At 36.8% G+C, this 24142-nt stretch overlaps 1 pseudogene; it reads left to right on the forward strand.

The window, feature by feature from the left end:
* Nucleotides 1-22008, forward strand: part of LOC124986400 (F-actin-capping protein subunit alpha-1-like) — a 70974-nt pseudogene extending 48966 nt beyond the window's left edge.
* The last annotated feature ends 2134 nt before the right edge of the window (nucleotides 22009-24142 follow it).

Consider the following 24142-nt stretch of genomic DNA (forward strand, 5'->3'; position numbering starts at 1 on the left):
AGAAGTTCAAAGAATTTACAACTAGAAAGCCTGAACTACAGAATATTCTCAACAAAACATTCCATGAAGATGAAATGAAAAAAAAGAACAAAAAAATGTGAAAACCAGCAAGGGGAGGAACTACACTAAAGGAACAGTAAGTCAAAGAAGAAACTAATTCAAATTAAAAACTAGAAATAAACCAAATGAATGGGAATACAAATCATATTTCAATAATAACCTTGAATGTTAACAACCTAAACTAATCAATCAAAAGACACAGACTGGCAGATTGGATTAAAAAATAAGACCCAACAATACTCTGTCTCCAAGAGACTCACCTCATAGGCAAAGACATCCACAGACTGAAGGTGAAAGGATGGGAAAAGACATATCACTCACATGGATCCTGTAAACAAGCAAGTGTTTCTATCCTCATATCAGATAAAGTGGACTTAAAGCCCAATGTAATCAGAAGGGAAAAGAAGGACATTTCATACTGCTTAAGGGAATTATATATCAGCAAGACATAACATCATGAATATTTATGCCCCAAACAATGGAGCATTTACATTCATCAAAAAAACCCTTCTCCATTTCAAGAATCACATAGACCACAGAATGAATCAAACAGCATTACCCTATGTAAATTTATGATTACACAAATGGTATGCCTTTACGCCATGTACAAACAGAGAAACAACATGTATCCCATTTGTTTACAATTAAAAAAAAAAAAGAATCACATAGACCAAAACACAATAACATTGGGTGACTTTTTTTAATTTTTATTTTTTAAATTTTGATTTATTGTACACAAATGGGGTATGACTTTCTTTTCTTTGGCTGTACAGAAAGTAGAGTCACATGGTTTGTGTAATCATACATGTACATAGTGTAATGATGTTTGTTTCATTCTATTATCTTTCCTTCCTCTGCCCCCTCCCCACCCCTCATTTTCCTCTGTACAATCCATCCTTCTTTCATTCTTGCCTCTCCCCCCGCCCATTATGTATCATCATTCACTTATCAGAGAAATCATTCAGCCTTTGGTTTTTTGGGATTGGCTTATCTCACTTAGCATGATATTCTCCATTTCCATCCATTTACCTGCAAATGCCATAATTTTATTCTTCTTTATGGCTGAATAATATTCCATTGTGTATATATACCACAGTTTCTTTATCCATTCATCTATTGAAGGGTATCTAGGTTGGTTCCACGCTCTAGCTATTGTGAATTGAGCTGCTATAAATATTGATATAGCTGCATCACTGTAGTATGCTGATTTTAAGTTCATTGGGTATAGGCCAAGGAGTGGGATAGCTGGGTCAAATAGTAGTTCTATTTCAAGTTTTCTAAGGAAGTTCCATATTGCTTTTCACAGTGACTGCACCAATTTGCAATTCAACCGTTGATGTATGAGTGTTCCTTTTCCCCCACATCCTTGCTAACACCTACTATTACTTGTATTATTGATAACAGACATTCTGATTAGGGCAAGATGAAATCTTAGGGTAGCTTTGATTTGCACTAGAGATGTTGAATATTTTTTCATATATCTGTAAATTGCTTGTCGATTTTCTTCTGTGAAGTGTCTGTTCATTTCCTTAGCCCATTTGTTGATTGGGTTATTTGTATTCTTGGTGTAAATTTTTTTGAATTCTTTATAGATTCTGGAGATTAGTGCTCTATCTGAAGTATGTGTGACAAAGATTTTCTACCACTCTGTAGGCCTTCTCTTCACATTGTTGATTGTTTCATTTGCTGAGAAAAATCTTTTTAGTTTGACTCTATGCCATTTATTGATTCCTGCTTTTATTTCTTGCATTTTGGGAGTCTTGTTAAGGAAGTCTGGTCCTAAGCTGACATGATGAAGATTCAGGTCTACTTTTTCTTCTATTTGGTGCAGGTCTCTAGTCTAATTCCTAAGTCCTTGATCCATTCTGAGTTGAGTTTTGTGCAGGGTGAGAGATAGGGATTTAGTTTCATTTTACTGCATATGGACTTCCAGTTTTGCCAGCATCATTTGTTGAAGAGGCTATCTTTTCTCCATTGTATGTTTTTGGCAACTTTGTCTAATATGAGATAACCACATTTATGTGGGTTTTCTCTGTGTCAGCTGTTCTATACCATTGGTCTACCTATTTTGATGCCAATACCATGCTGTTTTGTTACTATTGCTCTGTAGTATAGTTGAAGATCTGGTTTTGTGATACTATCTGCTTTGTGCTTCCTGCTAAGGATTGCTTTGGCTATTCTGGGTCTCATTCTTCCAAATGAATTTCATGATTGCTTTCTCTATTTCTATGAGGTACATCCTTGGGATTTTAATTGGAATTGCGTTGAATTTGTATAGCACTTTTGGTAGTATGGTCATTTTGACAATATTAATTCTGCCTATCCAAGAATATGGGAAATCTTTCCATCTTCTAACGTCTGGGTGACTTTAATACACCTCTCTCACTACAGGAGAGAGCCTCCAAACAAAACCTAAACAAAGACACTATAGAATTAAATAATATAATCAATAATTTAGACTTAATAGACATATATAGAATATTTCAGCCATCAATAAAAGAATACACTTTCTTCTCAGCAGCACATGAATCCATCTATAAAATAGACCAATATTATGCCACAAAGCAACACTTAGCAAATACAAAAAACTGAGATAATACCCTGTTTTCTATCAGATCATGATGGAATGAAATTAGAATCAATGATAGAATAAAAAGATACTCTAACACCTGGAGACTAAATAATATGCTATTGAATGATGAATGGATAACAGAAGAAATCAGGGATGAAATACAAAAAATACTTAGAGGTTAAAGAGAACACTATGAAGGCAGTGCTAAAAGGAAAGTTCATTGTACTGAGCTCATTCATTGAAAGAATATAAAACAATGAATAAATGATCGAACATTACATCTCAAAGCCCTAGAAAAAGATGAACAAATCAACACCAAAAGCAGAAGATAGGAAACAATTAAAATCAGAGCTGAAATCAGTGAAATTAGACAAAAGAAGCAATTCAAAAAATCAACAAAACAAATTTTTTGAAAAATAAATTAAATTGATAAAACCTTAGCCACACTAATGGAGAGAAAAAGTCAAAATACTAAAATATGTGATTAAAAATGTAAATATGGGGGGTTTTTCAAGATGGCGGACTAGAGGGTAGCTGCATTTCATGTTGCTCCAGGACTCAGGATTCAAAAGAGGAGATATTGAGAGACTTGGGACCAACTCAAAGCCACTGGGTGAGTCTCTCCCGTTGGGGAGACATCACAGATAGGGCGGTAGTCCCGGAACGCAGGGAACTTTGTGAAGTAGAGTTGCCTGGCAAGACACCCCTCCCCCTGCTGGAGCAGTGAACACGGACAACTGGGAGCATCGTAGAGGAGGCTGCCCAGCACAACGCTTGGTTTCAGAGCAACCCGCCGGGGCTCCTGCGGCTGCCCAGAGGAGGGGCCACATAGCCAGGTGATTAGGTGCAGAGCAGGTTCCCCGGACCTAGGTGGCTTCTCGGTGGAAGAGCTGCAGAGACAAGCTGAGGGGCGGAGTGAAGGTTCCAGGACTGCGGGCAGATTCTCTGAGGAGAGGCAGCCTAAGGAGACTCGTCTGCGAAGGGTGATGGTCCCAGGCCCAGGAGGTAGGTCCGGGCCCCTGGGAACATTGCAGAGGAAGACTGCCCAGCCCAGGCGGCAAGATACTCCTCCCCCCGCTGGAGCAGTGAAAACGGACAACTGGGAGCTTTGTAGAGGAGGTCACTCAGCACGCTTGGTTTCACAGCAACCTGCCAGGGCTCCAGAACCCAGAGGAGGAGCTGCGCAGTGAGCTGTTTGGACTCAGAGTAACCACTCCTGAAGCTGCCTGGAGGAGGAGGAGGTGTGCAGTGAGTTGCTTGGTCTCAAAGCAACCACACAGAACACCAGGTAGCTGGGCGGCGGGTTGCTGGGGCTCGGAACGTCTGTACAGGGCTCCAGGTGGCTGCTCAGAGGAGGGGCCGCATAGCCAGGTGATTAGGTACAAAGCATGCTCCCAGAACCTAGCAACTTCTTGGTGGAAGGGCTGCACAGAGACAAGCTGAGGGGCGGAGTGCAGGTTCCAGGACTGCGGGCAGATTCTATGAGGAGAGGCAGCCTAAGGAGACTCGTCTGCGAAGGGTGAGGGTCCCAGGCCCAGGAAGTAGGTCCGGGCCCCTGGGAACATTGCCTAGAAAGGCTGCCCTGCACAGGCAGTAGTTGTGGATTGAGGGGAATCACCAGGAGGGGAACTGACCAGCAAGACCTCCCCACCAGGTGAGTCTTCCCCGCTGGGTGAGGTTTTCCCACAAGGACGGTAAAACCAGAGACACAGGCCCAAACAGGCCTTGCCTCAGTCTGCAGCCTAGTTCCCCTGTGGTTGACCATTGGTCAACAAGTGGAGGCACCTCTGCCCACTAGCAGGGAATATACCCCACCTGAAGACCACCACCCCTAGAGAGGCAGCTTCCTTGGGGAGCACCGCATTATCAACTTCCTCCAAGACTTCAGACTACTGAAGGATAAGAGGGGATATACTAGCAATCTTCAGGGACATTATAAGTCAATAGAGGAAATCTGCAATATCTTGAAGATCCACTGATTCCTGAACAATATGAGAAAACAAGGGAAGAAAATGCCCCAAACAAATCTGGATGTTACATCAATAAAATCCAATGACAGCATGGCAAAAGAAATGACAGAAAGGGAGTTCAGAATGTACATAATTAACATGATAAGGGAAGCAAACGATGAAATGAAAGAGCAAATGCAGGCATTGAATGATCACACCAATTGACAGTTAAAAGAGCAAATACAGGAAGCAAAAGATCATTTCAATAAAGAGTTAGAGATATTGAAAAAGAAAAACAAAAAGAAATCCTTGAAATAAAGGAAACAATAAACCAAATTAAAAAACTCCATAGAAAGCACAACCAATACGATAGAACACCTGGAAGACAGAACCTCAGATATTGAAGACAAAATATTTAACCTTGAAAATAAAGTTGAACAAACAGAGAAGATGGTAAGAAATCATGAACAGAATCTACAAGAACTATGGTATATCATGAAAAGGCCAAACTTGAGAATTATTAGGATTGAGGAAGGCTTAGAGAAACAAACCAAAGGAATGAACAATCTATTCAATGAGATAATTTCAGAAAATTTCCCAAATCTGAAGAATGAAATGGAAAATCAAGTTCAAGAGGCATAGGACTCCAAATACACAAAATTACAAGAGACCCACAACAAGGCACATTATAATGAAAATACCTAACATACAAAATAAAGACAGAATTTTAAAGGCTGTGAGAGAAAAGAACCAAATTACATTCAGGGGAAACCAATACGGATATCAGCAGATTTTTCAATCCAGACCCTAAAAGCTAGAAAGGGCTGGAAAAACATTTTTCAAGCTCTGAAAGAAAATGGATGCCAACTAAGAATCTTATACCCAGCAAAACTTACCTTCAGATTTGACGATGAAATAAAATGCTTCCATGATAAACAAAAGCTAAAAGAATTTACAAAAAGAAAGCCAGCATTACAGAGCATTCTCAGCAAAATATTCCATGAGGAATGGATAAAAAATAAAGAAGCCAATCAGCAAAGGGAGGAGCTATCCTAAAGGAACTGTCAAATAAAGGAGGAACCAAGTCGTGTCAAAAATAAATAAATAAATAAATAAAATGAGTCAAATGAACGGGAATACAAATCATATCTCAAAAATAACCCTGAATATTAATGGCCTGAATTCATCAATCAAAAGACATAGACTGGCAGATTGGATTAAAAAGAAAGATCCAACAATATGTTGCCTACAAGAGACTCACCTCATAGAAAGAGATACCCATAGACTAAAGGTGAAAGGATGGGAAAAAACATACCATGCACATGGACTCAGCAAAAATGCTGGGGTATCCATCCTCATTTCAGATAATGTGGACTTCAAACCAAAGTTAGTCAGAAGGGATAAAGAAGAACATTTCATACTACTTAAGGAAAGCATGAATCAGCAAGACATAACAATCATAAATATCTATGCCCCAAACAGTGGCACATCCATGTATGTCAAACAAATCCTTCTTAATCTCAGAAACCAAATAGACCATAATACAATAATACTAGGTGATTTTCATATGCCTCTCTCACCACTGGACAGATCTTCCAAACAAAAATTGAACAAAGAAACTATAGACCTCAATAACACAATCAATAATTTAGACTTAACAGGTGTTTATAGAATATACCATCCAACGAAGAGTGAATACACTTTCTTCTCAGCAGCACATGGATCCTTCTCTAAAATAGACCATATATTATGCCACAAAGCTAATGTTAGCAAATACAAGAAGATAGAGACAATACCTTGTATTCTATCAGATCATAATGGATTAAAATTAGAAATAAATGAAAGAGTAAAAACAGAAATTACTCCAACACCTGGAGATTAAACAATATGCTATTATATGATGAATGGATAACAGAAGATATTAAGAAGGAAATTAAAAAATTCTTGAGGTAAATGAGAACAAAGAAACATCATATCAAAATCTCTGGGAAACTATGAAAGCAGTACTTAGAGGAAAATTTATTTAATGGAGCAAATTCAATAAAAGAAGTAAAACTCAACAAATAAACAACCTAACACTACAGCTCAAAGCCCTAGAAAAAGAAGAACAGACCAACACCAAAAGTAGTAGAAGACAGGAAATAGTTAAACTCAGAGCTGAAATCAACAAAATTGAAACAAAAGAAACAATACAAAACACTGACAAAATAAATAGTTGGTTCTTCGAAAAAATAAACAAAATTGATAAACCATTAGCCACACTAACAAAGAGAAGACGAGAGAAAACCCAAATCACTAAAATTCAGAATGAACAAGGAAATATCACAACAGACACAATTGAAATACAAAACATAATTAGAAGCTATTTTGAAAATCTATACTCCAACAAAATAGAAAATTTAGAAGACATCAACAAGTTTCTAGAGACATATGAATTGCCTAAACTGAACGAGGAGGACATGCACAATTAAATAGACCAATTTCAAGTAATAAAATAGAAGAAGTCATCAAAAGTCATCAAAAGAAAAGTCCAGGACCAGATGGGTTTTCAGCCGAGTTCTACAAAACCTTTAAAGAAGAGTTCATTCCAATACTTCTCAAAGTATTCCATGAAATAGAAGAGGAGGGAACCCTCCCAAACTATTCTATGAAGCCAGTATCACCCTGATACCTAAACCAGACAGAGACACATCGAGGAAAGAAAATTTTAGACCAATATCCTTAATGAACATCGACGCAAAAATTCTCAACAAAATTTTAGCAAATCGCATACAAAAACATATTAAAAAGATAGTGCACCATAATCAAGTGGGTTTCATCCCAGGGATGCAAGGTTGGTTCAACATCTGGAGTCAATAAATGTCATTCACCATATCAACAGACTTAAAGTTAAGAATCACATGATTATTTCAATAGATGCAGAGAAAGCATTCAATAAAATACAGCATTCCTTCATGCTCAAAACACTAGAAAAAATTGGGGTAGTAGGAACATTCCTTAACATTGTAAAGGCCATCTACGCTAAGCCCATGGCCAATATCATTCTAAATGGTGAAAAACTGAAAGCATTCCCCCTAAAAACTGGAACAAGGCAGGGATGCCCTCTTTCATCAGTTCTATTCAACATCGTCCTTGAGAATCTAGCCAGAGCAATCAGACAAACCAAAGAAATTAAAGGGATACAAATAGGAAAAGAAGAACTCAAACTATCCCTGTTCGCTGATGACATGATTATATATTTAGAGGAACCAGGAAATTCCACCAGAAAACTTTTAGAACTCATAAGTGAATTCAGTTAAGTAGCAGGTTACAAGATCAATGCTCATAAATCCAATGCATTTTTATACATAAGTGATGAATCTTCAGAAAGAGAAGTTAGGAAAACTACCCCATTCACAATAGCATCGAAAAAAATAAAATACTTGGGAATCAATCTCACAAAAGAGGTGAAAGACCTCTACAATGAGAACTACAGAACACTAAAGAAAGAAATTAAAGAAAAACTTAGAAGATGGAAAGATCACCCATGTTCTTGGATAGGCAGAATTAATATTGTCAAAATGGCCATACTACCAAAAGTGCTATACAGATTCAATGCAATTCCAATTAAAATCCCAATGATGTACCTTGCAGAAATAGAGCAAGCAATTATGAAATTCATCTGGAAGAATAAAAAACCCAGAATAGCTAAAGCAATCCTCAGTAGAAAGAGCGAAGCAGGGGGTATCACAATATCAGAACTTCAACTCTATTACAAAGCAATAGTAACAAAAACGGCATGGTATTGGTACCAAAACAGACAGGTAGATCAATGGTACAGAATAGAGGACATGGACACAAACCCAAATAAATACAATGTTCTCATACTAGACAAAAGGGTCAAAATATGCAATGGAGAAAAGATAGCCTCTTCAACAAATGGTGCTGGGAAAACTGGAAAACCATATGCAACAGAATGAAATTAAACCCCTATCTCTCACTCTGCACAAAACTCAACTCAAAATGGATCAAGGACCTTGGAATCAGACCAGAGACCCTTCATCTTATAGAAGAAAAAGTAGGTCCAAACCTTCAACTTGTTGGCTTAGGATCAGACTTCCTTAACAGGACTCCCATAGCACAAGAAATAAAAGCAAGAATCAACAACTGGGATAGATTCAAACTAAAAAGCTTTCTCTCAGCAAAGGAAACTATCAGCAATGTGAAGAGAGTGCCTAGAGAATGGGAGAATATCTTTGCCACTCATACTTCAGATAGAGCACTAATTTCCAGAATCTATAAAGAACTCAAAAAACTCTACACCAAGAATACAAATAACCCAATCAATAAATGAGCTAAGGAAATGAACAGACACTTCACAGAAGAAGATATACAAGAAATCAACAGATATATGAAAAAATGTTCAACATCCCTGGTAATAAGAGAAATGCAAATCAAAACTACCCTAAGATTTCATCTCAACCCAATTAGAATGGCGATTATCAAGAATACAAGCAACAATAGGTGTTGGCAAGGATGTGGGGAGAAAGGTACACTCATACATTGCTGGTGGGGTTGCAAATTAGTGCAGCCACTCTGGAAAGCAGTATGGAGATTCCTCAGAAAGCTTGGAATGGAACCACCATTTGACCCAGCTATCCCACTCCTTGGCCTATACCCAAAGGACTTAAAATCAGCATACTACAGAGATACAGCCACATCAGTGTTCATAGCTGCTCAATTCACCATAGCCAGATTGTGGAACCAACCTAGATGCCCTTCAGTTGATGAATGGATAAAGAAACTGTGGCATATATATACAATGGAATATTACTCCGCCATGAAGAATGATAAAATTATGGCATTTGTAGGCAAATGGATGAAATTGGAGAATATCATGCTAAGTGAGATAAGCCAATCTCAAAAAACTAAAGGACGAATGATCTCACTGATAAGCGGATGAAGACATATAATGGGGGGTGGGCGGTGTTAGTGTTAGGGTTAGGGTTAGCTTTAGGGTTAGGGATAAGGAGGGTGGTATGAATGGAGGAAGGAAGGACTGTATAGAGGGGTAAGAGAGGTGGGAGGGGTGGGGGGCAAGGGAAAAAATAACAGTATGAATCAAACAACATTACCCTATGTAAATGTATGATTACACAAATGGTATGCCTTGACTCCATGTACAAATAGAGAAACAACATGTATCCCATTTGTTTACAATAATAAAAAATAAAAAAATGTAAGTATGACAGACACTACTGAAATACAGAAGATATTCAGAAATTATTTTGAAAATTTATACTCCAATAAAATAGAAAACCTTGAAGACATCAACAAATTTCTAGACACATATGACCTATTCAAACTGAATCAGGAGGACATACACAATTTAAACAAATCAATTTCAAGCAATGATATAAAAGACACCATCAAGAGCCTACCAAGAAAGAAAAGCCCAGGGCCAGATAGAATCTCAACCAATTTCTACAAGATCTTCAAAGAATTAATACTTCTGGAATTATTCCATGAAATAGAAAAGGAGGGAACCTTTCCAAATTCATTCTATGAAGCTAGTATCACCCTGATACCAAAACCAAAGACACAAGAAAGAAAGAAAACTTCAGACCAATATCCCTGATGAACATAGATACAAAAATTCTCAACAAAATTCTGGCAAACCACATAAAAATACATATTAAAGGATACCGCACCAAGTCATGAGGGGTTCATCCCAGGGATGCAAAATTGTTCAACACATGGAAATTAATAAACGTAATTCATCACATCAATAGACTTAAAAAAAATACAAAAATCATGTGATCATCTCAATAGATGAAGAAAAAGTTTTTGACAATATACAGCAATCCTTTATATTGAAAACACTAGAAAAACTAGGGATAGTAGGAATGTACTTCAACATTGTAAAAACTATCTATGCTAAGTCCAAGGCCAACATTATTCTAAGTGGATGAAAATTGAAAGCATTCCTTCTATGAACTGGAACAAGACAAAGATGCCCTTTTTCACCACTTTTATTCAACATCATCCTTGAAACTCTAGCCAGACCAATTAGACAAAAGAAAGAAATCAAAGGAATATGGACAGGAAAAGAAGAACTCAAACTATCACTATTTGCCAACAACATGATTCTATATTTAGAAGAGCCAAAAAATTCCACCAGAAAAGTTCTGGAACTAATAAATGAATTCAGCAAAATAGCAGAATATAAAATTAACACTCATAAATCATATGCATTTCTATACATCAGTGATGAATCCACTGAAAGAGAAATTAGGAAAACTACCCTGTTCACAATAGCCTCAATAAAATAAAATAAAATACTTAGGAATCAATCTAATAAAAGAGATGAAAGATCTCTACAATGAAAACTACAGAACACAAAAGAAAGAAATGGAAGAAGACCTTAGAAGATGGAAAGATCTCCCATGCTCTTAGATAGGCAGAATTAACACTGTCAAAATGACCATATTACCAAAATCATTATACACAGATTTAGTGCAATGTCTAGTAAAATCACAGTGACATTCTTCATAGAACTAGAAAAACAATCAAAGAATTCATTTGGAAAAAAAGAGACTCAGAATAACCAAAGCAATTCTTAGCAAGAAGACAAAGCAGAAGGCATCACAATACCAGACCTTAAACTACAAGACATAGCCATAGTGACAAAAATGTAATAGTATTGGCACCAAAACAGATGATGAAGACCAGTGGTACAGAATAGAAGACACAGAGACAAATTCACATAAATACAGTTATCTCATAGAAGACCAAGGTGCCAAAAACATACATTGGAGAAAAGACAGCCTCTTCAACAAATGGTGCTGGGAAAACTGCAAATCCATATGTATCAAAATGAAATTAAACTCCTATCTCTCACCCTGCACAAAAAATCAACTCAAAGCGAATCAAGGACTTAGGCACTAGACCAGAGGCCCTGCACCAAATAAAAGTAAATGTAGATCCAATTCTCTATCATGTTGTCTTAGAAACTGATGTCCTTAAAAAGTCTCCTAAAGTGCAAGAAGTAAAAGCAAGAATCAAGAAATGGGATGGACTCAAACTAAAAAGCTTCTTCACAATAAAGGAAAAAATGAAGAATGAGAAGAGAAAACCTACAGAATGGGAGAATATCTTTGCCACTTACAACTCAGAGCATTAATCTCAAGAATATATAAAGAACTAAAAAACAACAAAAAAGAAAACCCTATCAATAAATGGGCAAAGGATCTGAACAACCACTTCATAGAAGAAATACAGATGGTCAATAAATATATGAAAAAGTGTTCAACATCTCTAGCAATTAGAGAAATGCAAATTAAAACTACACTGAGATTCCATCTCACTCCAGTCAGAATGACAATTTCAAGAATACAGGTAACAATAAATGTTGGTGAGGATGTGGGGGAAAAGATACACTCATACATTGCTGATAGGACAGCAAATTGGTGCAACTACTCTTGTTAGCAGTATGGATATTAATCAGAAAACTTGAAATGGAACCATTTGACCCAGTTATCCCACTCCTTGGAATATACCTAAAGGACTTAAAATCAGCATAGTATAGTCACATAGACACATCAATGTTTAGAGCAGCTCAATTCACAATAGCTAAACTATGGAACTAACCTAGGTGCCCTTCAATAGATGAATAGATGAAGAAAATGTGGTACATATACAAAATGGAATATTACTTAGCCATAAAGAAGAATGAAATAAAGGCATTTGCCAGATAAATTGATGGAACTGGAGACTATCATGCTAAGCAAAACACCAAAGGTCAAATGTTCTTTCTGATACTTGGATGATAACACACAATAAGAGGGAAGGAGGGAAGAATAGAAGTTCACTGAATTAGACAAAGGGGAATGTAGGGAAGAGAGGAGGGATGGGAATAGGAAAGGCAATAGAATGAATCAGACATAAATTTCATGTGTTCATATATGAATACGTGACAAGTGTAACTCCACATCATGTACCACCACAAGAATGGGAAGTTATAGTCCATGTATGTATAATATCTCAAAGTACACTCTACTGCCATGTATATTAGGGGAAAAACAAATTTAGAAAGAGATCAAAGATGAATAAAACAGAACAATTAAATTTCCTCTGTCTGCAAAGTTCTATTTTGCTTTACAAAATTTTATATTGTATTTTGTTTAAATGTGTAAAAGAAAAATTTGTCATAGAAACTTTTCTTCTGTTTATGGCATAATCTCTTAATTTCTCATTAGGATGTCATTTTAATGGAAAATTCCAGGATATTTGTTGAAACCCATAATGCAGCTTTTCTTTCAATATTTTTAACATTTTAAATATGCCCTGCTACCATAATTATAACTGATGTTTAATATTAGATATAAATTTAAATAGTCAATACTAGTTCTTTCATATAATGGTTTTCCATTTCTTGAGATAATTCTTCTTTAGGTATCTCTCTAGGTCACCAGAAAATCATGAAGTTTTCTCTCCTCAATACCCCAGATGAACTATTCCCCAAACTCTTAACATATACTAGTTATCTTTTTGTTTGATTTCTAAATGACAAATTGACTGGGTATAAAAATTATTGTATTACATTTTTTTAACCCAATAGACAGAGTTTTACTTTCTGGTAGTTATTGGTAGTGTTGTGTCTTCCCTTCTAGTGTCCTGAATTTTTTTCTAAAATTCTCACAGAATTATTTATACATCAAGTTCAGCGACTTCATTAGGAAATATGCAGATATTGATCATGCTATATTAGTTTTTTTCTGGAACAACCTATACATTTTTAATCTGCAGTCATAAATTCTTATGTATTGGCCTAACTCAAATTTGTCATGATAATACTGAGTTCTGACATATTTAGGCTAAGTAAAAATGATCTATTCTCCCACAACCTCACGATCAGATTTTAATGAAAGTGAGGTTCAGGTCATATGGATATTTGCAAAACTGATTTTAAATAACAATTTTAAAACCAGTAATAAATGGGTTATTTAAAACCAATTTTAAATAACAAGCATTGCAAACAACTTTTTGAGTATATGAAAATCCAATTATCTGTCTTTGTAGGTGATCCAGCCACACATAGATGGCTCTCTCAAAGAAGACAGAACAATGCTTGAGAGACAATATCCTGTTTCCCATATAAGTTCCATGAGGCAGACAGAAATCTTCTCTTCAATGACTGGACACACTGTTTAGGGATAAAGCCATGGGTTTTATTCCCATGGTTAAAAAATATAGAGCTTTATAGACTATTTGCTCTATTCACAGAAGTGTACAAAGTATCTGTAAAATATTTTAATTGACCCACATATTTTGACTACCTTAATCTCAAACACGAGCACCTATTTCTAACCTTCAACCACATCAACTAACCACTAACTTCCCCAAAGAAAACCCATTTCTGACATTCATGATGCTAATTAGAGAAGTTTCATAGGTTGATCAAGTTGTAGTTAGTTGAAGCACTGGCAGAAGATGCCTTTGGAGTGGGACCCTGCTGACATATTTTCAGATCTTCTCTGAACTACACATTACTCACCGAGATACCCGATAGGTGACAAGCACGTAAGTAAATCCATAGTGTTTATGCTGATAAATTTTAGATTCAGAAAAAAAAACCCACAAAAATGCAATTCTTCCTTCATTTCAGAATTGACTTATTTAAATATGTCTTTGAATGCTCTTCTTTTATTTGGCCCATTATTCAATTCACATTTCTTCATATGTTAGATTGGTATTTCAGCTATCCATAGCTATGTCTCTTTCTTTCAATTTTGAATACTGTACAATTTTTTTCAAGCTTAACCTCCCCAGGAATGACTGTTTTTTGTCCCATCACTTCCCTTCCTTGATATTCTTTATAGTTCTTATATTGTGCTGCTCTCATCCTCAATTTTTCTCTACGGCCACCATCTTCCCTTTCCCATGATTCTGTTCTTTGTCATCTTACTTTCTCTTTCTTTCTTTTTTTAGATTTATATTCTCTTTAGTGACTTTAAAAAAAAAATTATTTCCTTTTCTTTCCTGGGGTACATATTCTCCCAACATGGACTATTATTCTGCTTTTGTACACTGTTATACATTCTTTAATATTTTATCTTTGCATACATAAAAGTACCCAAAATATCTTGCATATGACATTAAATGCTTGAAAATATTTGTAACATCAATGGGTTAATAGATTCACAGTAACTAAACGATTCAACATGCTTTAACAGTCACTTATAAGTCACATGCTACATGGAGAGAATATTAACATAAGAAGAAAATCCTAACAATCATATTAAATTTTAAGCATTGTAAATCCTGTTGTAATAATGAGGGCCAGTAAGCATAATCAACAGAGACAAAGTGTGAAGCAACATCGAATATTTGAATTCTCCAAGTAAAATTCACACAACGACAAAGCCTGTATGAACTCATTTATGTTGAATTTTAAAAAATTGAAGTCATATGAAGAGAAAATGGAAAAGTGGTTAACTAGGGATGTGGGCTTTAAGAAATTCAGGAGCATTGGGAAATTTTGATCAAATGATACAAATTTCAGTTTGGACAGGAGGAATAATTTCAGTAGATCTCCTCTACAACATAATGACTAGAGTTTAAAACAATCTAATGAATGGTTAACATGCTACAGTAGTGATGAACCTTAAGAACTTTGTGCTAAGTGAAATAAGTCGAAAGCAAAAGGACAAATATTATATAATCCCATATATAAAAGCTACCTAGAGTAGTCAAATTCAGATAGACAGAAAATAGAGATTACCAGTGGCGAGGAGAGGGGGGAATGGGGAGTGATTGATAAAATGCTAGAGTTTAAATAAAGGACGATGAAAATTTCTAGAGATATTCAGTGGTGGCGGTTGCACAGTAATGTGAAGATACAGAATGAAGCAGAAATCTACATTTAAAATGGTTTCAGAGAGCCAATACACAGCGGCTGGCCCACATCTTCCTTCCCTGCACACAGTATCATGAATAGAGTGCTGTAGAACATGGTGGTCTCCCATGCCTTCTCAGATGTGACTTCTACAACAGTTGCCACTCCCCACCATGTCCACACACCAGAGGGAGGGATTCCCTCTGGCCACAGTCACCAGCTAAAAGTCAGTCATGTCTACACTGACTCCAGGGGAGAATCGTGTCCATCCACACTGGGTCAAGGGGAGTGAGTCTGTCAGCACTAGGCCAGAGCAAATGAATGCTCTACCGGGCTCAGGTGAGTGTCCACCTGCACTGGCTCTAGTGAGTCCCCATCTATTCTGGCTAAAGGCCAGTGGGTATCTGCACTGGAGTGGGAGGAACAGTGCTCCAGGCCCTGGAGAGCAGGGCTGGAGGCTCCTCCTTCACCCTGAGACCCTCCTTTTTTTAATCAGCCTTCTTTTCCATCTTTGGAACAATACTTTTATCATACAATTTGTCTGAAACAAATTTATTAAGAAACATCTCAGAAGAATGAGAAGAAGGTCAGAGGAGCAGGGCAGGGGAGAGTCCCAGGGAGAACAGTGATGTCATCTGCAGGTGGGGGCGGAGGAGGCTCCTGATGTCCCGGTGGATGCAGAGGTGCTCTCGCCTGGGACCCCTGCAGAGGAACCTGAGGTAGGTGGCACATCTTGCTCCTGCGGCTGCTCAGAGTCCACGTGACCGATGCCCACACAAGATGTCAGGGTCCACAGAGCCCAGAGTTCTCTGGCCGTCCCCTGGTTCTGTCTGGTCAGCTCTCCCCTCCGTTGGAGCCACACTGTTTAGGGACATTTCTGCCCCCCTAGATTGGAGCCACCTTACTGCTGACACATGGCTCACAGCAGCACAGTTGTCGCACACAGGCAGCAATCCTCCCAGTCACCCGCTTCCAGAGCTTTCTGTTGGCATGGGGTTGTCCAGGGTCAGGCTGGGAGGCTCTATCAGGTGCGGGGTCCTTGATGGAAGGCAGTGCAGGGGAGTGACAGGCAGGTTGGCACTTCTGATGCTTCTTCAAATGACTGTTATTGAAAGGATGGTAGCACCTCACTCACATGGTGATAGTATTACAAAATGCTCTGTTCCCTAAGACACCGTAGAGCACGGTATAAACACCTGTGGGGGTGAGAAGGGGGTAAAGGCTCATCATGGCTTCTCCATACAGTTCTACACACAAAGTTTACATGTTACAATGTGACAGGGGAAGAGATGTACAAGAAGAGCATTTTCTGTTACTAAAGCTATACTACTTTAGTTTCACACCAGAGTTATTTCTCCATCTCATGTTAAAGGAATTGCCCAGGGGAACTGCACAGAAATACCGTAGGACATGCCTAGAATGAAAGGAATGGAAATGCAAATATTTTACATAAAAAGTCAGTCAGGTAAAAGAAGAGATAATCATGAATGGATACAAGGCACAGTGAATCAAGGGCTTGCCTGCTCTCCTGATAAGGACACAAGGCCCACCGAATGAGCAGCCCACCCTGCTTTTCTTATAAGGGCAAAAGTGCTACTGAACTAACAGCCCATCCTGCTCTCCTTATGAGGATGCAAGTTACACTGAAACAAAAGCTTGTCCTACTCCCTCATGACTCCCAATTTAGGTAATTTCATCAAAATATTGCCATTTCTGGAGAAAGAAAAAGGCCTTATTCCTAGGTGTGGGGTGGGAACATCTACAAATGCTCTGAGAGATATAATTTAACCGTAACATGCTCTATTCCTATTTTTCTAAAAGTTTTTAATCCATAGGGGTTAAATTTTGTCATATGACATTTCTACATCGATTCATACAATTGTATGACTTCCTGGGCTTATCAAAAAAGTGCATATCTTTAGTGAGCCATACTACCAAAAGTGTCATACAGTTTTCATGCAATTCCTATTAAAATTGCAATGATGTTCTTCATAGAAGTAGAAAAGACAATCATAAGATTCATTTGGAAAAATAAGAGACCCAGAATAGCCTAAGCTATCCTTAGCAAGAAAAGTGAAATAGGAGGTATCACAATATCAAACTATTACAGAACCATAGTGACAAAAACATCATGATATTGTGGCACCAGAACAGACACATAGACCAATAGTACAGAATAGAAGACAGACACAAATTCACATAATATCTCATACTAGACAAAGGCACCAAATACATACATTGGAGAAAAGATAACTTATTCAACAAATGGTGCTGGGAAAACTGTAAATCCATACGTATCAAAATAAAATCAAAACTCTATCTCTCACCCTGCACAAAACTCAACTCAACGTGGACCAAAGACTTAGGCACTAGATCAGAAACCCTGCACCTAGTAGAAGAGAAAGCAGGTCCAAATCTTCACCATGTAGGCTTAGGACCTGACTTCCTTAACAAGACTCCTAAAGCACAAAAAGTAAAATCGAGAATCTATAAATGGGATGGATTCGAACTATAAAGCTTCTTCTCAGCAAAAGAAACAATCAGTAATGTGAAAAGAGAATCTACAGAGCGGGAGAAAATACTTACCACATGCACCTCAGATAGAGCACTAATCTCCAGGATATATAAAGAACTCAAAAAAAAAAACTTAACACCAAAAAAATGAATAACCCAATCAACAAATCAACTCCATTTTCTTTTGTCAAGAGCAGGGACCAGAGTGCTTCAAGTTTTTATCAGAATCAATGGCAGGATTAATAGAATTTCAACCCAACCACTTTTCTAACCACAAAGGAATATCTAATACCCACATTTTAGACACTTTAATCCCACATGCCAATATAAAAATGTCAGGCTTTGTCAGTTTGCAGAGAAAAAAACCAAAATGATTATGAAGAGAACAATTCATAAATAATAAATTAAATTGACACAATCAAGTGAGGATATGTTTAACAGACGGAGACCAGTTTCAAAAAGTCTCTTGAATATGTAACTGGGTTAAATGTTCAGTGATAATAAATATGATAACTACTTGAGTCTGAAAGATGTAAGTAAATGTCAAATAATATTAACTGAAAGAAAAAAAATACTATTGAGGTAAAGAAAAGCTATATTCTTGTTAATGGTACCATACGAAGAAAATAATGACTATCAGGCATAAGAATATGTTTGAGAACCTCTGATAAACTGTGACTGCCCAAAACATTAACATGCAACATAAATTTAAGCTACAATACCTTGAAAATTAATCATTTCTTTCTACATCCAGATTTCATTACAAAAAGTGATGCTCCTAAAAGTTGTGGATAATTAAAAATAAAATGTGAAGAATTGGGGTTGGTTTAAATCTCTCCTTTACTGACTCATAGGTTACAAAAAAAGTAGGAAGCCAAGTCTACTTCTCCATACTGTATCCTCACATGGTATCACTCCTTTCTTTCCTTTTAGTTTATTACTTTCCCTCCAAACATTATTTACAGAAAAATGAAAAAGTAAAACAAACTATAATCCTATAAAAGTCAGTGGTCTTATTCATTCTCACTGTTTTTACAAATTTGTTCCTTCTTCCCTTCACCATTTTTCTTTTTCTTTGTCACTTCAACTGTTTAACAAGAGCAGACCTTTAAGCTCCTGTCTGATGAGGCTCTGCAAACATCCTCTGAGTCCTCTGGAGTTACCCACAACTTTCCCTGGGACATTCCAGTTATTTCTGACAGTGATGGATCATGATAATCATTATAATCTTCCAAAACTATAGGACTCTTTTGATAGAAATCATGTTAAAGAGCAGGAGCATAATAGTTTTTAAAGTAATTGGCTTTCTAATTAAAACCTATGCTAAAAAGTCACAATATTGAAAATGACATTGTCAAAAGAGTGTTGGGCTCTAGATTAAATTTGGATTTTTAGCTGTGACAAATGCCAGTTGGAATCAGCATTAGAAACACCTGTGGATTGAGGACCAGGGAGTTTGAAAGCTACTCCATTGTAGAAGGTCTTTAACCTGAGCCACCATTTGTGATATTGCACCAATTTGGGGACATTTTCTTAGGAGACAATATGAATAGAATTACTATTCTATTGCAATTTGGTGGAATTTAAGGGAATTTAGTGATTTAATAATTAACCTTCAATTCTATACTTTATTTAATTTTAAGAGATGATACAATCACAAGAGTCAACCATATAAAACATGTTCCACAAAGAAAGAAAATAAAATGTGTAAGAGGAAAAGAGTGATAAAAAGAAAAACATGTTGAGAAGAAGCAATGGCAAAGAAGTCACTTTGTGCTATGAAGCAGCTTGGTTGTATTAGTGTGTGTCCTTAAAAATAGCAACCTCATTAACAAAGGCAGTAGTCATTTGCATTTTCAGACATTTCCAGACCTACTTGGTTGAATGCAGAATCCATCTCTTGCCAGTCAAGTTGGTTTTGCCATCATCCTTCAACTGTAGCTCATGAAAAGTAAAGTCATTAGACACATTATGGAAGCTATAAAACACCAGATGCACAGATCATTAACAGGTTTACTTGCTTTGCTTAATTTGCCTTTCAGTCTGGCCTCTTACAACTTGACGGCTTTAAATCAGCTCTTCAAGAATCAGCTCCTCTGGTCTCAGGTAGTTCAGCTAAAGGACAAAAAAAAAAAAAAAAAAAAAAAAAAACATGAAACACTCAATCACCTGTCACGTTCAAATCTCTTTGCTTATCTGGTCCTGCTCAAGTTCAAAGTTAAGGATACAAGACATATGTTTTACCCTGGTCAGAAAGAAATGGAAATAAATGCTGAGTTGTTTACACAAAGAAGGCATTTAGTAAATGCTGGTTGATAAGGTCTAACTTTAAAATAATTAAAAATAGCCATATACGTCATTACTAGCAATAAATATGTTTTTCATGAATGAAACACTGTATGTTGCCAACCATCGAAATCAGAACCATAGGAAGCAAGAAAGAGGAAGGCGGCGGAACTGACATTGTCAACATTGCATTTTGCCAGATACAGATGTTTCTTTCACAGAAAATTCAGCAGACATGGCACCAATTTAGAGTCCAGTCCCCAGAGTCATAGCCTACTGTCCCCACCTCTGTTCAACCCTTTGAACTCTAGGAAGACTGAAATCCAGGGAGGCACTGAACCCTGACTTGAGGTGGGGAAGTTCTCCTATGGCAGAGAATGGCCTAGCAGAGCCATCCGTTTTCCATAGATCAAACTCTCAGATTGCCTTGCTCAAACAAAACAAGCAACAACCTAAAGTGCCTGGTTTTTGATAGCTCTACAGAACTATCAAAATATTTTTAAACCTGTAACATAGCAATTAGAAAATAATTCAGAAGGATACACCACTCTTTAGTACCCACTGCAACACAGGTATGATCAGACTCTAATTCAAGGGTCATGAATTAAATGAGAATTCTATAGCTAATTTGTCTTGGGGTTTTAGAGATTCAAAATATTGCCTTTAATATCATGCATGTTCTAGACTGGCCAATTAATTCAACTAACGGTTATTCCTCACCTCACAAAACAAAGGATGAAAGAAAATGCCAAATTTTATACTTATCAGAAAAGGTAAGTTTGATCCAGGTTGTGTCAAATAAATAAAAGCTATTTATATATTCACACATAAGAGAATCATCTGCAAGAATACACTCCAAATCTTACCAGTGGACACCTCCATTTAAAACAACAACAACAAAACAAAAACAAAAACAAAAACAAAAAACAGAATTAACAGGGTAGAAGATAGTGTAAGACACCCGACTTTGAGGATAAGGGGTTGTCAGATGAGAAGATATGCATAGCACCCCCCAGGTAAGTTTAATGAATTATTCTGTGATGTCTAGTCACTGCTTAATAAGAACAATCTCCTCAGGGAAGAGTAGCACATGTACTTGCCTATATAACACAAATCCATTCAAACCTGTGAAGGTAGAAGGGTATGAAAACCAGCTTTTAATTACAGAGCATGCTGACGTGGGTAATAGCAGATTTTCAGATCTGAGAAACAAAATTTCCTTTGTTTGACCACTTATGGAAAGAAGCAAGTGACCCTCAATGAAAGGAAGTAGATGGCGGTTTGAAGTCTTGGAGAGAAACCTGTGCCAATGCTTTAAGAGCCTGTGTGAAAGGCAATTATATTTCCAACAGCTTCTGTGCTGTTTGCACTAAAACTACAGATGGGCAACAGACTATTATTGCATGTATTGAAAGTCACCAGTTTCAGTCTAAATTTTTCTAGAATGGTGGCTGGAGATCAGAATGCAAGTTCCCTATCATATCACCTAATGGTTGGGGACTCGAATTCAGGTTCACTCTCAGGAAGACAGCAATGTTCAGTTGGTTAGTCATAGAGATGTACGAGGCACAGTAACTGTCAAGGAGTTTATTAAAATCATAGAGAATGAAGAAAATGGATATCAGATTCAATTAATGAAAACTGTCACAACATTAGACACAACACTCAAGGCCTTGTGCCTGCAGCTTCCAGTTACCCACACCAAAATCGACTGCAACCAACTCAGCTACCAAAGAAATGCAGAATCTTAAAGATTGATGTAGGATTCTTAGAAAGAACACAGAGAAAGAAAAGGATTCAACTTGTGCTTGTATAATAAATAAATGATTTATAAACAAGAGTGATATTTTGCTAGGACTTTCAAAAGCAACAATTTTTTTTTAGCCTCCTGGAATACCATTGAACCTACAGCATTGTCTCCATCCTTTTGTGTTCTCTACCTTGTACTTTTTCTGTTTTTTATCTTTTTAACTTTTATTTTTTCTTTTTGTTTTTGCTGTTGTCAATTCTGCTACATTTAGTGCTGAGGAGAGATCAATCTATCCGGGAGTCATTTTACTGTTGAGAAAATTGTCCTAGCATGAAGTCCTGTTACCAGTTTAGACAGAGATTATGCACAGTACATTTTTACCCATGCACCAAGGCACTTCTGTTATTTCAATGCTTTTTGCTGATTCACCAACAGCTGAGGAGGCTGTTCTACCACTCCTGACTAAATGAAAGACACTTTTATCCTTCTGCCTCAACTGCTTTGATCGTCATTTATAGCATCCCACAACTGTAGTGTTCAAAATTTCAGATGGAGGCTTTTCAGGTTTATTTTGGGGGGCAAATGAAGTTTTCTGGAAATTCCGTGACAGCAGCTTCCCTGGGGAAATTGTTTCTTAATCCAAGGCTTTGAACCACATTCCGTGCACATGAGCATGTTTGCTTTTATCATTCCCTCAGTGGTTCCTTCCCATTTAGTACCATGCAGTTATAGACATCTGCCTTTTTAGATGAGTCTTATCCATATGTTATTTTTTAAGTATTCAAGAACTGCTAAAATACTATAGATGTAATAGAGTATAAAGCTTGAAAAATGCAAATGCTGAAGGAATAATAGGTATCTTTTGCTTGGATACTTGTGGCAGGATTGTACTACAAGCAAATGAATCAAACAATTCTGTAAATCACAAAAGCTAAAGATGAACCAAAATGAAAAGATAACTTCTGAGCAGTATATTTTGATTATAAGCTGTTATTAAAGGGAATATTAGTGTTTTCTTCTAAATAAGATGTAAAACATGTTCCAAATTATTTTTCCTCAGTCCCACTTGCCAAGAAATCAAATATAACTATGATACAGCAGCCCGCCCCAGGTATGTTGGCAGATATATGCGGTCCCAGGATACATCAGTGACCTAGATATAGTAAGACAACTGGTAATGGTGGATTCATTTACACTGTTTACACTTCTATGGTCAAGCCTTAAGGGAAAGTCAGTATTTATAAAACCAACCAGCGTTTTCCTACCTGTCTTCAAATACATGTCAAATAAGAAGGATGTTGATGCTTCAGCTTTGTCTTTGCTTAGTAATACAGTCAAGCAAGAGTTTGTTTCCAAGAAAAAGCTATGTAAGCATTTTTATTTCAAATAAAATATATTTGTATTATTTGTCATTCATGCTATCCACATCACACTATCTTCTGTATCAGGTAGTTCAATAGAAATATATTCAGTTTGTTCTTAAAAAATAAATAAATAAAAAGCCAGGAGGGAGATTTTTATTTTAACTCAATGTACTTCAGTCATGATGCAAATTTTTAAGTGAGAATGTTTGAGTATGACTTGTAAGAAGTGATCTAAATTGAAACTTATTATTCAATTAAATTCCAATTATAAAATAGTCTTTTAGCCTACATTGCAAAATCTAAATTCTGCATTGCATTTTCCCAAGGGTGTGTGCTCCCAGAAAACAACAACTTTTCCTTCTTTTCACTTGTAGAGATATCATTTGTGTCAAACGAAAGACTGAGTCATTTTGAATACATTTTGGAACAGTTCAGCTGCTTTGAAAGGGGCCACTTTTGTCACTTGTTTTCTGCAGTGAAAGAGGAATATTATCCATCCTAAGTGCTTTCCCCTGTCTCCTCTCTTCACACAGCAGATTCTGTACAATCAATTCCAATCAAGTTTGTTCCCATGTCCTTTTGAATTCTTTCAAAGAATGTTCTTTTTCAAAGCCAATATCTTTGTGCTATTAACCTTTGAACATCCTTTTGCCAGAGCCACACATCAGATTGAATTCTGATCACTCACCCTTCAACCTATCAATTCTCTCTTATTGCTTTGCCTGGCTCTTTCCCGAGCTTTTAAAGCAGTCAGTCTGCAGTCAAACACTG

This window comes from Sciurus carolinensis, chromosome 6, assembly GCF_902686445.1.
Source record: "Sciurus carolinensis chromosome 6, mSciCar1.2, whole genome shotgun sequence".
In the NCBI taxonomy this organism is placed as follows: Eukaryota; Metazoa; Chordata; class Mammalia; order Rodentia; family Sciuridae; genus Sciurus; species Sciurus carolinensis.